The 10,827-nt window shown below is 47.4% G+C and overlaps 1 pseudogene; it reads left to right on the top strand.

The window, feature by feature from the left end:
- The first annotated feature begins 7,631 nt into the window (after window positions 1-7,631).
- Window positions 7,632-7,760, top strand: LOC148120781 (U2 spliceosomal RNA; annotated as a pseudogene).
- The last annotated feature ends 3,067 nt before the right edge of the window (window positions 7,761-10,827 follow it).

Genomic DNA, 10,827 nt, shown 5'->3' on the forward strand with positions numbered 1-10,827 from the left:
TGATTGTGTACTGTTGTTTATGCTTGTGTGCATAACTTGCATGGTGCATTTGAGAGTGCTAATGCATTAACACCTCTGTGAACAGTTTCTGACTTGGCTCCTCTTAGGTATAACCCCATGAGTGGAGATTAAATTAATGATCTAGGCTCTGCTGAAAGCTTCTTGCTGGTATAGTTGCTTATGGCAACAAGGCTTGATACTACAAGACTTGACTCAGGCTAGAGAGATGGCTCAGAGGTTAAAAGCACTGGCTGTTCTTCCAGAGGTTGTAAGTTCAATACCTAGCAACCACTTGGTGCCTCACAACCATCTATAATGAGATCTGATGCCCTCTTCTGGCTTGCAGGCATAATACTGTACACATAATAATTAGTCTATAAAAAAGAAAGAAAGAAAGAAAAAGACTTGACCCAGGCCTCGCCTCATTCAAATCTCCTTGCTTTATTTTGTCTTTGTTTTTTGAGATATCTTTCAACATCACCCAGGCTGGCCTTCTCACAATCCTAAATGCTGAGATTATGGACATAGACTTCGAGGTTTCAGACCTGGGTTTTGTGTGTGAATGTGTGTACGCGTGCTCGTACTTATATATGGAGACAACAGGAATTGACCTCAAGGCACTGTCTACTTTTAATTATTGCAAGAGCATCTCTACTGGTACAATAGCATCTCTACAGGTGCAAGAGCATCTCTACACGTGCAAGAGCATCTCCACAGGTGCAAGAGCATCTCCACAGGTGCAAGAGCATCTCTACTGGTGCAAGAGCATCTCCACAGGTGCAAGAGCATCTCCACAGGTGCAAGAGCATCTCCACAGGTGCAAGAGCATCTCCACTGACCTGGAACTCAACAAGTAGGCTATGCTGGTCACTGAGTTCCAAGGAGTTTGTCTTTGCCTCCCCAGCACTGGGATTACAAACACACACCACTATGCCTACCTAACTTTTTTATTATTTTTATTTATTTCTTTTTTTTTGGAGACAGAGTTTCTGTGTAGCCTTGACTGTCCTGGAACTCACTGTATAGACCAGTTTGGCATCAAACTCACAGAAGTGCCTACAGTTTTTTCAATGCAGAGTTTCTCTGTAGCTTTGGAGCCTGTCCTGGAACTAGCTCTTGTAGACCAGGCTGGCCTTGAACTCAGAGATCCACCTGTCTCTGCCTCCTGAGGCAGATTAAATCCCAGATTTACTGGGATTAAAGGCATGAGCCACCACAGTCCAACCCAATCTAACTTTTTAAGTACAGGTCTTAGGGATCAAGTCCTCAAGCCTGCAGGACAACTGCTTTGGCAACTGAGCTATTTCCCCAACCCTTCAGACTTTGTGTGAGTTCAACTATACGTGTGTGTTCTCTCTGTGTGTACACACCCGGAAACTTTCAGGAGTCTCTTGTTTCTCCCATTTTACTGTTAACCCCATGCTCTCTGGCCCCATAGCTCCTGGGCGAGTCCCCTGTCTCCCATCTCACCTGGTCACAAATACATGCTGCTGCTGTGTCCTGCCTCTCTCTCTATTTTTTTCTTTGTTTTTTCAAGACAAGATTTCCCTGTGTAACAGCCCTGGCTGTCCTGGAACTCGCTCTTGTTGAACAGGCTGGCCTATAATTTACAGTTATCTGCCTGCTTCTGCCTCCCAAGTGCTAGGATTAAAGGCACGTGCCATCACCACTCAACCCTCTTTGCAATTTTGAAAACATGTATTTATTTTTTCTGTGTGTGCGTACCAAGTGTGTGGAGGGTAGAGATCAACGTGGGTGAATCAGTTCTCTCTACCGTGTGTTTTCTGGGGCTTGGACTCAGGTTGACCCCATGCCTTTACCTGCTGAGCCATATTGCCATCCCCACACCTGGCTTTGTATGTGGGTTTCGAGGATCAGATGATCAGATCTGAAATCAGGTTAGGCTTACACGGCAAGCATTTTTTTTTCACCTACTGAGCCAGCTCTCCAGCCCCATGGACCTCTTACAAGGGCACCAGTCACATGAGGGCTCTGCCCCCATCCCATAATCATCTCCTAAAGGCTGTAGCCCCCATGCCATCACTGGGGAGCTAGGACGTGAGTTTTTAGGGGGCACAGCACCGAGACCAGAAAGGGTAGAATAAGACAGTGGTGGACTGGGCAACCGTCCTTGCTCAGCACCACGTGGCTGAACTCTGTTCACTTGGAGCATGAGTGGCCAGATGCTTTATTCAAACTCGGGCTCGCTTCCAAGCAAGACAGAAACCCTCCTTGGGGGTGGGGGGGCAGCCCTGGCTTACTGTTGAGTCACTCCCTGTCCTTCAGTTTCTTGACCTGAACTTGGGGACATGAACCCAGTGCCCTAAGTGGGAAAGAACTTTTTGAAATAACTCAGTAAGGAAGAGGCATAAACACTGAGGCAGATTACATGAGAAGAGTAATTAGTCGTGTTAAGCAGGATAAATAAGCAGGTTGAACTTGTGATATCACTTAAGCCTGTCAGAGAGTTCTTTATTTTTATTGAGCTGTACATTTTTCTCTGCTCCCCTCCTTGCCTCTTCCCTCCCCTTCAACCCTCCCCCAGGGTCCCCATTTAATAACCAGTTCTTATCTTTTTCTACTTCCCGTGTAGATTAGATCTATGTATGTCTCTCTTAGGGTCCTCGTTGTCTAGGTTCTCTGGGTTTATGATTTGTGGGATGGTTTTCTCCATTGTGTAAATATACTACATTTTCCTTATCCATTCTTTGGTCGAGGGGCGTTTAGGTTGTTTCCAGGTTGTGGCTATGACAAACAAAGCTGCTATGAACATAGTTGAGCACATGTCCTTGTGGCACGATTGAGCATCCTTTGGATATATACCCAAGAGTGGTATTACTGGGTCTTGAGGAAGGTTGCTTCCTAATTTTCTGAGAAATCGCCACACTGACATCCAAAGGGCTGTCAGAGTTCTTAACCCAATGTCTGGGATCAAGAACTGTGTGTGCTCAGGGAAGGGGTGGATTGTCTGATGACATTCACCAGAAAGCCCAGCAGAATAGGTTTATTTGTTGAGGAATTTTAGAGGGACCGGGGAGATGACTCAACACTAAGAGTGCTTGCTGCTTTTCTGGAGGTCTAGAGTTTGGTTCTTAGCATCCATCCTGGGCAGCTCACAACCACCTGTATCTTCAGCGCCAGAGGATCCTGTGCCCTTTTCTGGCCTTAAACAGCTGCAAACATGTAGCATACACATATAAGTATACTTAAAAGAATTTTATTATGAGCTGGAGAGGTGGCTCAGCAGTTAAGAGCACCAGCTGGTCTTCTAGAGGATCACAGTTCAATTCTCGGCACCCACGTGGTGGCTCGTGTTACCTTTTGTAACAATGGTCCCAGGGGCTCTAACTCTCTCTTTTGGCCTCTTCGGTCACTAGGCAGTAAGTTATACGTACAGACACACATCCAGACAAAACACCCAGACAAACACAATTTTAAAAATTTAAAAGGGGGCTGGAGAGATGGTTCAGTACTTAAAAGTACTGACTGCCTTTCTAGAGGTCCTGAGTTCAATTCCCAGCAACCACATGGTGTCTCACAGCCATCTGTAATGAGATCTGGTGCCCTCTTCTGGCATGCCAGCATACATGTAAGGAATGTTGTACACATAATAAATAAATAAATCTTTAAAAAAAAAAAAAGCACTGGCTGTTTTTCCAGAGGACCCGAGTTCAAGTCCCAGCACTTACACTGTCGGTAATTCCAGTTCCAGGGGATCTGAGATCCTCATACATGCAGGCAAAACACTAATGCACATAAAATAAAAAAAGAAATCATTAAAAAAAATTAAAAGGTGTTACGTATATCTGCACATAGAGTTCGTACTTTCCGGAGTATGGTTGTGGTGCCGTGGTGCACCTTAGGGCAGGATTTGTCTTCCTGGAGCATACGTCAGTATGAAAAATGAAAGACAGTCTCCAGAGCAGGAAGCAGACTGTCGTGCCAAAAATGTCCCTCGTCCCTACCTCACCTTTGGTCCAGGGTGGAAACCTGTAAGTCAGCCAGGCTATGCCAGAATGCCTGAGGTTTTTTTTCCCTGAATGAGAACTTAAATAAACTCTGGGGCCCTGTCTGGCGCTTGTGGAGAAACAGACGGTTCAATACACCCTGCTAAACAACAACTCAGAGAAAGCGCCTGTGTTTTCTCTTCCTGAACCGGAGTCAACTATGACTAAAGTGTCCTCAGCAGAGGGCAGCCTCGGCGGTTGGGGAACGTGATGGAGGACTTTCCTTCTTCCTCCAGGAAAGTGTTGTACTTTCTCTGTCAGCTGGCAGGATGCTTGGCTCCACACTCTGAGCAATAAGAGCCAAAGAGGCTCTCATGAGGACGGCCTCCTCTTGCCTGCTGTAACCTTTCCTAAGGTCCTGTATGCAGCTGAAGGCCTTTTGGTAAAATTCCCTGTTTTTCTTAAAATGCCAGCCTCGGGCTGGGGGTGTATCTCAGCAGTAGAGCACCCCAAGTATGTGTGAGGTCCTGAGTCTCAAACTGAAAAAGAAGCACATGGAGACCCCCACCAACCTCAGATCTAAGTGGGGTAGATGGAGGGAGGCCACTGGGAAGATGCTGATCAAACACAAAGGCTAGAAATGGACACACGCCTCTCACCCCTACGTACACCAGGATAAAGCAGGAAGATTGCCATGAGGTGGAGGCCAGCTGGGCTATGGAAATAAAAAAAGTGGGGGGGGGGGTCCGAGGAGACAGCTTGGTCAGTACAGCACGTGCCGCACATCCACGCAAAATTCAGGAGGCAGAGACGGGAGGATCCCTAGAGTTTGCGGGCCAGTGAGCCTGGCTAAATCAGTGAGCTCCAGCTTCAGTGAGAGACCCTGACTCAGTGGTTAAGAGCACTGGCTGCTCTTCCAGAGGTCCTGAGTTCAATCCCCAGCAACCACATGGTAACCCACAGCCATCTGTAATAGGACCTGACACCCTCTTCTGTCATGTATATAAAGAGCACTCATACGTAAATTAAATAAAACAATAAGCTGGTGGAGAACAATAGCAGAAGATGCCTACATTAACTTTTAGCCCCCAATGTACATACATACACAAGGGCACTCAAACACACACATGAACACATATGCACACACCTGGATTTTTTTTTTTTTAAGACAGGGTCTCTCTATGTAGTCTGGCTATTCTGGAGTTAATTAGACCAGGCTGGGCTCAAATTCACAGTATCTGTCTCCCAAGTATTGGAATTAAAGACATGAGCCACCATGTTTAGCAATATTTTTTAGGGAGGCAGAATAATTTTAAGAGCTCTACAGTTGCCAGGCGGTGGTGGTGCACACCTTTAATCCCAGCACTTGGGAGGCAAAGGCAGGCGGATCTCTGTGAGTTCCAGGCCAGCTACAGAACTAGTTCCAGGACAGGCTACACAAAGATATCCTGTCTTGAAAAAACAAAGAAGCAAAACAAAACAACAACCACAAAGAAACAAAAAGATTTGGATTAAAAGTAGCTCTTCTCACATCAAATTACAGGGCTGGAGAGATGGCTCAGTGGTTAAGAGCACTGACTGCCCTTCCAGAGGACCTGGGTTCAATCTCAGCACCCACATAGCAGCTCACAACTGTCTATAACTCTAGTTCCAGGGGACTTGACAGCCTCACACAGACATACATGCAGGCCAGACACCAATGCATGTAAATTCGGAAATAAAAAGAACTCTACAGTCACCAGGTGGTGGTGGCACATGCCTTTACTCCCAGCCTTTGGGAACACTGTGAGTCTGAGGCCAGCCTGGTCTACAGAATGAGTTCCAGCTCAGCCATTGCAGTTACACAGAGAAAAAAAAAGAGAGTTCTACTGTCCATCATGGCAACTATCTTAAAAACAATTACCATTCTTTTTTTCTTTACGTTTTATAGGGGTGGGGAGGAGCACCAGGGATCCATTCCAGATCTTCACACTCACTAGCTACACTTGCAACATCGCTGGATTCTTAAGATTTGTAAAGAGAATAGATTGTAAATGTTATGACCACAAAAATAATGATGCAAGTTGGATCATATATACAGTAGCTCACTGAGCCTTTCTCTAGTGTACACACACTTCAGAATATCAAGTACAGCAACTCACTGAGCCTTTCTCTAGTGTACACACACTTCAGAATATCCAAATACATGTAACTTTTTTTTGCTAATTAAAATAAATAAAGCCAGCCCAACACTGGCGGTACACACCTTTAGTTCCAGCACTTGAGAGGCAGAGGCGGGTGATCTCTGTGAGTTCCAGGTCAGCCTGGTCTGCAGAGCACGTGCTAGGACAGTCGGGGCTACATAGAGAGTCCCTGTCTCCAAAGACCAACCAAGCAGAAAAACAAACAAATAAATAAATAAACGAAGCCAAGACGTTTCAGAAAGCAATAACACTTCTGAGGACAGAGAAGCTTCTTGTCAGCTCACAGCAGGGCAACTGATATTTTCGTTGCTGTGTGGACTTGTGTCTATAATGACTGAGCCCAGAATTCATTTGCTTATCACTCAAGACGTCTCTTTAGAGCTGAGCAAGTGCCGGGTGTGCCCTAAGCTCCTGCGCTCACTGCGGACAACAGCCGTAGACCCTGTTTTTAAGGTAACTATAGCTGCGGGGAAGAAAGACTGGTAGAAGAAGGAAAGGAACAAGGGAGGGAACGCTCAAAATTCTGTGGGGTCAAAAGAGAAAAAAAAATCACTAGGCAGTGGCGGCGCATGCTTTTAATCCCAGCACCTGGAAGGCAGAGGCAGGCAGATCTCTGAGTTTGAGGCCAGCCTGGTCTACGGAGCAAGTTCCAGGACAAGGTCCAAAGCTACACAGAGAAACCCTGTCCTGAAAAACCAAAAAAAAAAAAAAAAATCCCCAGAGATGTAGCCAGGCGTGTGGTGAAGGAGTGATGGTCTAGATGTTGTACTGCACACCTTTGATCCCAGCACTCGGGGGCAGAGGCAGGGAGATTTCTGAGTTCAAGGTCGGCCTGGTCAGCAGAGTGAGTTCCAAGATGGCCAGGGTTACAAAGAAAAGAAAGAGAGAGAGAGAGAGACAGAGAGAAAGAGAAAGAAAGGGAGAGAGAGTGAGAGACAGAGAAAGAAAGAGAGACAGAGAGAGAGAAAAAGAAAGAAAGAAAGGAAGGAAGGAAGGAAGGAAGGGAGGAAGGAAGAAAGAAAGAAAGAAAGAAAGAAAGAAAGAAAGAAAGAAAGAAAGAAAGAAAGAAAGAATCACCAGAGAGACAGCTCATCTGTTAAGAGCACTTACTGCCCTTGCAGGGCTGGGGTTTGGTTCCCAGCACGCACAAGGTAGCTCACAAACATCACAACTTCTGTTCTAGGGAATCCAATATCTCTTCTGATCTCCATGGACACCAGGGCACACACATGATACCCCTACATGTGTTCACACAAAAATATTCATACATATAAAATAAAATAAATCTAAAAAATTTTTGAAGAAATAATCATTTCTCAGCTTGTTCTTATCAGTTTAATATCTGTTATATCCCTTATCTGAAAACATTTTTTTCTTGTTGTTTTGTTTTTCCAGACAGGGTTCCTATGTGTAACAGCTCTGTCTGACCAGGCTGGATTCAAACTCATAGAGCTCTATCTGCTTCTGCCTCCAGAGTGCTGGGTTAAAAGCGTCTATCACCACCACTTACCAGCTCCGAGGACAATATATTAAATGGATTTTTGGAACTAGGAGTTGGAATAGGAGCTTGCTCCGTCCACTCCACGCATCGACCTGGTATTGCAGTACCTCCAGGAACGGTGCACCCCCTTGGGGGATTTTGGGAAAACTGAAAAAAAAGAGAAGAAAGAAAGGAAGGAAGGAAGGGAGAGAGAGAGAGAGAGAGAGAGAGAGAGAGAGAGAGAGAGAGAGAGAGAGAAAGGAAGAAAGAAAACGAAAAGAACGTGGAAGTGGAAAATATTTAGACAGAGAAAAAGGAAGACGGGACTGTGGGCGCATCATGAGGCCTGGGGAGGGTCTGGTCCCTGTCAGGCATCTTGACCATTAGTGCTGAACAGACCAAACTCTGGAAACAGGCCATCCGGCTCCCCTTCCAGCAGGATGGCCACCCTGAGTCCCTCCTTTAAATTCCAGAGTTGCAAACTGTTTGCCTCTAAGGTGCTCAGAGTCTAGAAATTGTGGGTTGTCCATGCTCTTCAGATGTGACAGCTGGAAGACCAGCATGAAGCTGCTGCCTCTCCCTCCCCTCTTCTCTCCCTTCCCTTCCTCCCCTCCCCTGCCCTCCCCTCCCCTCTTCTCTCCTTTCCCTTCCTCCCCTCCCCTGCCCTCCTCTCCCCTCTTCTCTCCCTTCCCTTCCTCCCCTTCCCTGCCCTCCCCTCCCCTCTTCTCTCCCTTCCTCCCCTCCCCTGCCCTCTTCTCCCCTCTTTTCTCCTCTTCCCTTCTTTCTCTCCCCTCCCCTCTTCTCTCCTTTCCCTTCCTCCCCTCCCCTCCTCTCCCCTCTTTTCTCCTCTTCCCTTCTTCCTCTCCCCTCCCCTCTTCTCTCCCTTCCCTTCCTCCCCTTCCCTGCCCTCCTCTCCCCTCTTTTCTCCCCTTCCCTTCTTTCTCTCCCCTCCCCTCTCCTCTCCCCTTCCCTTCCTCCTTTCCCCTCTTCTCTCCCTTTCCTTTCCTCCCCTTCCCTGCCCTCCTCCTCCCTCTGCTCTACCCTTTGCTCTCTACCCTTCTCTCCCCTCCTCTTCCTCCCCCATACCCTCCCATACCCTCCTCTCCCCTCTCTCTCAATCTTCTAGAAAAGTCACTCTGTAATCTAGGCAGCCCTCCAAGTTGAGGTCCTTCACAGCAGCGGACTTCAGGTGAGCAGCATCCGGCCTGCCTGGGCTGTTTCTTCTGACTCCATAGGCTGACCTCTTTTCTTATTTGGGAATAGGTAACCCCTTGTGATCCAGGCATGGTGGCTAATACCTGTAATCCCAGAGCCCAAGAGACTCAGGCAATAGAATTACCTAAACCCAGGAATATGAGACCAAGCTTGGGTAACAGTGCAACCTGTCTCAAAGCAAAACAACTCTTTTTTTAAAAAAATATTTTTATGGTTTATTTAACTTTATTTTATGTGCATTGGTGTGAAGGTGTCAGATCCTCTGCAACTGGATCTTCAGACAGTTGTGAGCTGCCATGTGGGTGCTGGGAATTGAACCCGGGTCCATCTGGAAGAGCAGTCCGTGATCTTAACCACTGAGCCATCTCTCCAGCCCCAAGCAAAACAATCTTGACTCACTTGAGGGAGTGACATTTGCTTAGTGTTAGCGTGTGACCGGCATGCACAGGGTCCTGGGTTTTCTCTCTCCACTGAAACAAACAAACAAACAAAAGCGCAGTTATTTTCTCTTCCTAAGAACCCTCTGTGATAGGTCCTATTGCCGTCCCCAATTCACAGGCGAGGATAGAGAGAGATGATCTCGGCTGAGCATATATATGTCTGCCTTTCCCCCTCCACCCCACCCTCCCCTTTCTCTCTTTCTGAAACAGGATATCCCATATCTAGCCCAGACTGGTCTGGAATTTGCAGGGATCCTCCTGTCTCTGTCTCCCCAGGACTGAGACTGCAGGTGTGTAACAGTGTGCCTGGCTTGGAGGCACAACTTTGGGCAACAGCCTGGTTCCTAAGCCATCACTGAGCCATGGGGCTGTCTGGCTGCTCAGTGATATGTCTGATAAGGTACTTAAAAGAGCACATAAACTACCATGCTCACCAGTTGGTGGTGGCGCACGCCTTTAATCCCAGCACTCAGGAGGCAGAGGAAGGAGGCTCTCTGTGAGTTCGAGGCCAGCCTGGTCTACAAGAGAGTTCCAGGACAGGCTCCACAGCTACAGAGAAACCGTCTTGAATTTCTCAGGGTCAGATAAGTAGTTTTGGGCCCTGAGGCTGTAGGGTGAGTCTGGCAGGGAAAATGACCAAGTTATTTTCCAGCTTCAGCTCGGAAACTTTCCACTGCAATGTTGTTGTGAGTCTCTCGTTCAGGAAGGCACACAAGGTATGTTGTAACTGAGAGGCCAGGGTTTATTCTGTTCCATGTATGCACACAGGAAAGCCCAGGAAGGGTGTCTCCTCCATCTCCTCTGCACTCCACCATGTCAGGTGTCTCCATCTCTCTCCTCTGCACTCCATGTCAGGTGTCTCCTCTATCTCTCTCCCTCTGAATCGGAAGCTCACTGTTTCACTTAGGCTGGCTGCCCAGTGAACACTAGGGCCCACCTGTCTCTACTCCCAGTGCTGGGGTTACAGGCATGCGCAGTCACACACAGATTTTTCCTCTCAGTGTGAGGGCTTCGATCTCTGGTACTCATGTTTGTGCTGCAAATGCTCTTGCAAATTACCTTCCTAGACCCCGGAGATTAATCTTCGTGGAGATCTAAATGTAAGCCCCTAGTTCCCCACACTTCATCCTTAGCTCCGTTTCCTTCCTTGTGCCTGTAACCCTGGTTAACAGACAGTATTAAATGAGCATAGTTTTCTGTTTTTGATGCCTTTGGTGTGGATGTCATGCTTGCACGGCAAATGGTTTATGGACTGGACCATCTCCCCAGGCTCCCTCCCTTCTCCCTCTCCCTTCTTCCCTCCCTCCTTCCTTTCTGTTTTTTTTTTCGGGGGGGGAGGCGGGGGGGTCTACTTGGCTCAGAAAGGCTGAAAACCTTCACTGTGGCAAAGTTCAGGCCCTTGCTTTCCTTTTCTTGCCCCATGTTGTGATGATGTCAGTGCGCTCGTCCTGTGGTCTCGCTCAAAGCGATTCAGTTTCTCCTACCTGTACAGCCCGGATCAGGGTCCTTCAGAAAGAGCCCCAACAGCCCATCTCTTGTGATGGAACAGCAGAGGGCGCTGT

This window comes from Myodes glareolus, chromosome 9 (assembly GCF_982192425.1).
Source record: "Myodes glareolus chromosome 9, mMyoGla1.1, whole genome shotgun sequence".
In the NCBI taxonomy this organism is placed as follows: domain Eukaryota; kingdom Metazoa; phylum Chordata; class Mammalia; order Rodentia; family Cricetidae; genus Myodes; species Myodes glareolus.